The sequence below is a fragment of the Apium graveolens genome, chromosome 4 (assembly GCF_009905375.1).
Source record: "Apium graveolens cultivar Ventura chromosome 4, ASM990537v1, whole genome shotgun sequence".
NCBI lineage: Eukaryota > Viridiplantae > Streptophyta > Magnoliopsida > Apiales > Apiaceae > Apium > Apium graveolens.
Genome location: NC_133650.1, coordinates 194,584,243 through 194,591,149, shown reverse-complemented (window position 1 = coordinate 194,591,149; position 6,907 = coordinate 194,584,243). Strand labels below are relative to the sequence as shown.

Here is a 6,907-nt window from a genome sequence, read left to right as displayed (position 1 = left end):
TAATGAAGTTGTGATCTCATGAGTGTTTTAATATTGTTAATTCGAAGTGTTAATTATGTGGTTAATTTTGGTAGTTAATTGTAGTTAATAATTAGTCAATAATTCTAAGTGTTAGTGTCTTAACATTGAGAAGTAATCATACATTGGTGAGTGAGTTTAATTGAACAATAATTAGTCTGAGTCTCTATGGGAAGGAACTAGAAAGTATTCTATATTACTTGTGAACACGTATACTTGCGTGTATTATTAGCGCGTGTTTTTGCCCTAACAAGTTTTTGGCACCGCTGCTGGGGACTCGGCGTATTTGTTTAGTTTATGTACTTACCATCATTGGTCGTTAGGACTCAGTGATTAAGACGTATTAGTTACTTATTGTTTCTGGTTGTGTTTCAGGTACTTTAGTGAGCGTTTATGCAAACTCGTTCTCGTACTCGCAAGAGGACTTTAGATACAGCTGAGGAGACAAACGAAGTTCTTGATATTTCGGAGAAGATAGATTTTGAAGATTCAGATTCAGGAAGTGAACAGAAAGAACCAATAATCATGGGTGATCGTATTGTTCAGGCCGATCCAGCTCTTATGGACTTTTCTCGGCCTAAAATTGATGACATTCAGTCAAGCATTCTTCATCCGGCTATTCAAGATAACACCTTTGAAATCAAGCCGGGCACTATTCAGTGGTGCAGAATTCTGTTTCTTTTGGAGGTGCTGCGACTGAAGACCCCAACATGCACATAAGGAATTTTGTCGAGATCTGCAGTACTTTCAAGTATAATGGCGTGACCGATGAGGCTATCAAACTGAGGCTTTTCCCATTCTCACTGAGGGACAAAGCTAAGGACTGGTTACATTCTGAACCAGCTGGGTCCATCACTACTTGGCAAGATCTTGCGCAAAAGTTTCTGGTGAAGTTTTATCCGATGGCAAAGACTGCTGCTATGAGGAGTGCTCTTACTTAGTTTGCGCAGCAACCTACAGAATCTATGTGCGAAGCTTGGGAACGCTACAAGGAAATGTTGAGAAAGTGTCCACATCATGGAATGCCCGATTGGATGGTGATCACTGGTTTCTATAATGGTTTGGGGGCCCAATCTCGGCCCATGCTCGATGCAGCAGCTGGGGGCGCCTTATGGGCCAAAAGCTATACTGAGGCTTATAATCTTATCGAGACTATGGCTGCAAATGAGCATCAAAACCCAACTCAGAGGATGATGCCTGGGAAGGTAGCAGGTATTCTGGAAGTCGATACAGCCACTGCTATTGCAGCGCAGCTCCAAGGGCTGTCTATGAAGGTCGATTCTCTAGCTACATATGGAGTTAATCAAATAGCTATAGTCTGTGAGCTTTATGCAGGTTCTCATGCTACAGATCAGTGTTCTCTCGTCAACGAATCTGTTCAGTATGTGAATAATTATCAGTGACAACAGCAGCCTGTACCAGCTACTTATCATCCTAACAACATAAATCATCCAAATTTCAGCTGGGGTAATAATCAGAATGCTATTCAGCCACCATATCAGCAAGGTGTGAGTAAATAGTTCAATCCACCTGGATTCCAGCAACCGCAGCAATATGCTCAAAGGCAATCATATCCTCAACAGGGAAGTGCAGCTGCACCTACTAGTGCTGATTTTGAGGAACTTAAGCAGTTATGCAAGAGTCAGGCGGTTTCTATCAAGACCTTGGAAAATCAAATCGGTCAAATAGCCAATGCAGTGCTCAATCGTCAACCGGGAACACTTCCCAGTGACACGGAAGTGCCAGGAAGGAAGGAAGCTAAAGAGCAAGTGAAGGCTATTACCTTAAGGTCTGGGAAAGTTGCTGATGCTGAAAAGGCAAAAGAAGGAGAAGCTGAAGTTAGAGATGAAAAAGAGAAGCAAAAGGAGAAAGCGGCGGAACCAAGGAAGACTACTGTTGAACACACTCTGCCTGAGGGTAATACAGGGGAGAAACAACTCTATCCTCCACCACTTTTCCCTAAGAGATTGCAACAACAAAAGCTGGATAAGCAGTTCGGTAAGTTTCTGGAGGTGTTCAAGAAACTTCACATCAATATACCTTTCGCTGAGGCTCTGGAGCAAATGCCTAGTTATGCGAAGTTTATGAAGAGTATTCTTTCAAGGAAGGTGAAACTGGATAACCTTGAGACCGTTGCTCTAACTAGAGAATGCAGCACTGTTCTGCAGCAAAAGTTACCTCCAAAGCTTAAAGATTCAGGTAGCTTCACCATTCCTTGCACCATTGGCAAATTGTCGTTTGACAAGTGCCTTTGTGATTTGGGAGCAAGCATCAATCTGAGCCGTTGTCGATCTTTAAAAAGTTGGATTTGCCTGATCCAAAACCCACCTACATGTCTCTACAATTGGCTGATCGTTCTATTACTTACCCAAGGGGCATAGTGGAGGATGTGCTAGTCAAGGTGGATAAGCTCTTCTTTCCTGCAGACTTTGTTATTCTGGATTTCGAGGAAGATAAGAAGATTCCCATAATCTTGGGAAGACCTTTCTTGGCTACTGGCCGTACCTTGATAGATGTGCAGAAAGGTGAACTTACTATGCGGGTGCAGGATCAGGATGTGACCTTTAATGTATTCAAAGCAATGAAATTCCCTACAGAAGATGAGGAGTGCTTAAAAGTGGATGTGATTGATTCTGCAGTTACTTCAGAACTCGATCATATGCTAATGTTTGATGCATTAGAAAAGGCCTTAGTGGGGGATTTTGACAGTGATGATGAAGATGTCAACGAGCAATTACAATTTTTGGATGCTTCTCCCTGGAGGCGAAAGCTGGACATGCCGTTTGAATCTCTTGGTACTTCTGACCTCAAGAATGCTGAAGGAAAGCTTAAACTATCAATTGAAGAAGCACCTACCTTGGAGCTCAAGCCATTACCTGAACACTTGAGGTATGCTTTTTTAGGTGATGCATCTACTTTACCTGTTATTATTGCATCTGACCTTTCAGGTAGTGAGGAAGACAAGCTCTTAAGGATTTTGAGAGAATTCAAATCAGCTGTTGGATGGACCATAGCAGACATCAAAGGGATCAGCCCTTCATATTGTATGCATAAAATTCTGCTAGAGGAGGGTAGTAAGCCAACTGTTGAGCAACAGCGTAGACTGAATCCTATCATGAAGGAGGTGGTGAAGAAAGAAATTCTGAAATGGCTGGATGCAGGCATCATTTATCCTATTTCTGACAGTTCTTGGGTGACCCCCGTACAATGTGTGCCTAAGAAAGGAGGTATCACTGTGGTAGCAAATGAGAAGAATGAGCTCATCCCCACTCGAACAGTTACAGGATGGAGAGTATGCATGTATTACCGAAAGCTGAACAAGGCCACGATGAAGGATCACTTCCCTCTTCCATTTATTGATCAGATGCTTGACAGGTTGGCTGGTCATGAGTATTATTATCTTCTGGATGGCTACTCAGGGTATAATCAGATTTGTATTGCACCAGAGGATCAGGAAAAGACTACCTTCACTTGTCCATTTGGCACGTTTGCTTTTCGCAGAGTTTCGTTTGGTTTATGTGGTGCACCAACCACTTTTCAGAGATGTATGATGGCTATATTCTCTGACATGATTGGGAATAATGTTGAGGTGTTCATGGACGACTTCTCCCTCTTTGGACATTCGTATGATGAATGTTTGATTAATCTTTGTGTCGTGCTCAAAAGGTGTGTGGAAACGAATTTGGTGCTCAATTGGGAGAAATGTCATTTTATGGTGCGTGAAGGCATTATTCTGGGGCATAAGGTCTCTAACAAGGGTCTTGAGGTGGATAAAGCCAAGGTGGGAGTCATTGAAAATCTTCCACAACCTATTTCTGTGAAAGGAATCCGTAGTTTTCTTGGTCATGCGGGTTTTTATCGGCGGTTCATCAAGGACTTTTCAACGATATCTAAGCCGTTGTGCAACTTGCTTGAGAAAGATGTGCCTTTCAAATTTGATGATGAATGTTTGACGGCATTCGAGACTCTCAAGAAGAGTTTAATCACTGCACCAGTTATTACAGCACCGGATTGGACAGAGCCTTTTGAGATGATGTGTGATGCGAGTGATTATGCGGTAGGTGCAGTTCTTGGGCAGCGCAAGAATAATCTCTTTCATGTGGTCTACTATGCTAGTAAGACCTTAAATGGGGCCCAAATTGTAATAACCCCAATTTTTGGAAATTTTTGAAACCCTTATGAATAGTGTTTTTGCTGAATGAGAAAACTTTTCATGCCACACTATGTAGGGGTTCTGTTATGGATATTCTGAGATTTTATTAGTACTCTATATGGTATATAAGTGTATGTAAAGATCGTCAGAATCCAATTCCGAACACTTTGATTTTTCCCGGAAATCCACTAGATACGAAAAGAATTGAGTATAAGGTAACATGATTAAAAGGATTTAAATTCAAGGATTATAAGAGAGGATCATAAAAGGAATATAATGTATGGAGAAAGGTTAAGGGAACCCAAGTAATAAGATCCTGGGTATGATCCCTCAAACGATAAACGAGAACGAAAGTTAAGCGAACCGTATAACAGATCAGAGGTCATTAGGCAAACAATTAGGAAGTTAATCAAAGAGATTAGAGGGGATGATGTCATCCAACCAATAGAAAGAGGACAAAGGAGGGGTGATGACATCACAAAGTGATGCAAGCATGACATAAGAGGGAAGGAAATGTGGTGGAATATTAACCACACAAAATAAAGGGTAAATGGGTAATTGACCTAAAACAAAACAAAAACAACCAACCAAAAATCAAATCAAAGCAAAAACACAAAAATCTCTCTTTCTTCTTCTTCATGCTCTCGGCTTTTTGAAGAAAAATAAGGAGGAGTTTTTCAAAAACTCAAGCTACACACCTTCAAAAATTATAAGGTTTGTTTCTTTAGCTTCCATAATTCATAACTTAGTTATGCTATAAGTTTGGATCCAAGAATCCAAGATTTACCTAGTTAATCAATTCCTAAAAGTTTAGGGTGAATAGTAACTTTCAAGAACAAATTTTTGATTCTTGATTTTATTTGTAAGGACAAGGTAGCTTAAGCATAGATCAAGGCTTCCATGGGCATTCCAAGGATCTTTCATTGATTAAAAGCTTCAAGAAGGTATAAAACTTCAAACCCTAGCTTTACTTTTGAGTATTAGGAATGCTTTTGATTGTTATAGTTCATGAGGGGCATGATCTTTGAATACTTAGAGTGTGATTGGATTTGTAATGAGTTTGAAGTTGTAAATCTTGATTATTGGTTAATGAACTTAAGTATAGATTTTAGTTCATGTTTGAGGGTAGTATAAAGTTGATAATATTGGGTTTTGGGGCTTTTAGGATGTGATATGGATGGACTTTGATGGTATGAATGGATTGGGGTTGTTTGGTGATGGAATTGAATGGTATAAAATTTGGGAAATCGCGTAAACATAGCCGTCGTAATGTCCGATTTACTTTAGACTACTTTTGTTCATAACATTAGGACCCGAGAACTCCCTGCTAGGTTTTGACCATTGCCATGATTAGATAGTTCATGTTACGAGCTTCGTTTTGATATGTAGTTCGTTTGATTCCGATGTACGGTTTAGGAAAAATGGCCGTTTTAAGTAACGGCGTTTCGTGAACAAAACATTATCCCTCGCCTTACTTTGAAACATTGGTTAAGGATCCTAAAGGACTAATTGGAGTATGAATCATTTATGTAAAGTGTATTAGGCAAATGGTAAGGCACTCGCGAAAGAATCGCTTTAAAACTCGTAATGGGTAATTTATTAAAAATGGTGGAGCCGAGGGTACTCGAGCGACTTAAGTAAATCGTTAAGCGCAAAACGAGCGTTAGAGTCTGAGTTGGTTAGAGTATAGATTTACAAGTGACTTTGGTTTAATTCCAACTTACTTGTTGCTTATAGGTTACCAGACTCGTCCCGAGCCATTCGTAACCCCCAGTCGCTCAGGCAAGTTTTCTATCCGTTATACTGTTGTTGTGATGTATATATGTATATGCATTATCTTGCGATAGATGCATGTTGGTTAATTAGCAAATGTTGCGATATATTGAAGCATGCTGTTATGGTATATATATGCATGCCTGTTTTGTATTCTTGCCATATATATCTGTTGGTTCAGTTGATAATACCTATGCTAGAGAATAGCAGTAATTTGCATATACCCTTAGTATAGGGACCCAAAGATGAAAACATTTTCTAAAACCGGGAGTCGAGGATCCCGAGTAGATTATATATATATATTTATATATATATATGGTTATAGTTTTCAAAACTATTAATCGAATAAGGTTTATTCGATAACTTTATTTTATTATTGAATATTATTTCGAATATTCATCCGAGGACTTATGACTCCTTTATTTTATTATTGAATATTATTTCGAATATTCATTCGAGGGCTTATGACTCAGCTTATTTTATTTATTGAATATTATTTGAATATTCATTTGAGGATCTATGACTCCGATTATTTGCTGAGATATATTCTTTATTTTATTAAAGAATAAGGTGTCGATAATCAAACTTATTTTCGATTATTCAAATAAAGATAATACTTTCATATAAGTATATCTTTGGTTATTTAATATCCATTTCAAGTATAAGTTTTAAAACTTCTACTTCAATTATTTTTATAAAGATTATTCTTTATGGGAATATTATTTAAATAATAATATTCAGATATTTCTTTTTATTGAGATTGATTTACTTTATTAAATCAGCATTATTTCAAACACTCTTTAAAGTGTTTTCAAGTCTTTAAAATGATTTTCAAAGGTTAGAGCGGATCCCAAAACTCATTTTCAAATTAAGATCTTCCTTTTTGAATGGGACTTGAATACTCGCTCAAAAATCTATGGGATCCGGCTCTGTGGTGTATTTTATATTCGCAACAAGGTTGCT

The 6,907-nt window shown here is 38.6% G+C and overlaps 1 non-coding gene across 1 annotated transcript; it reads right to left on the bottom strand.

Moving 5' to 3' along the window:
- Nucleotides 1–935: 935 nt before the first annotated feature.
- On the bottom strand, nt 936–1,042 carry LOC141722192 (small nucleolar RNA R71). Its single transcript, XR_012575216.1, has one exon. It is a non-coding gene; the product is annotated as a small nucleolar RNA R71 (small nucleolar RNA).
- Nucleotides 1,043–6,907: the final 5,865 nt, after the last annotated feature.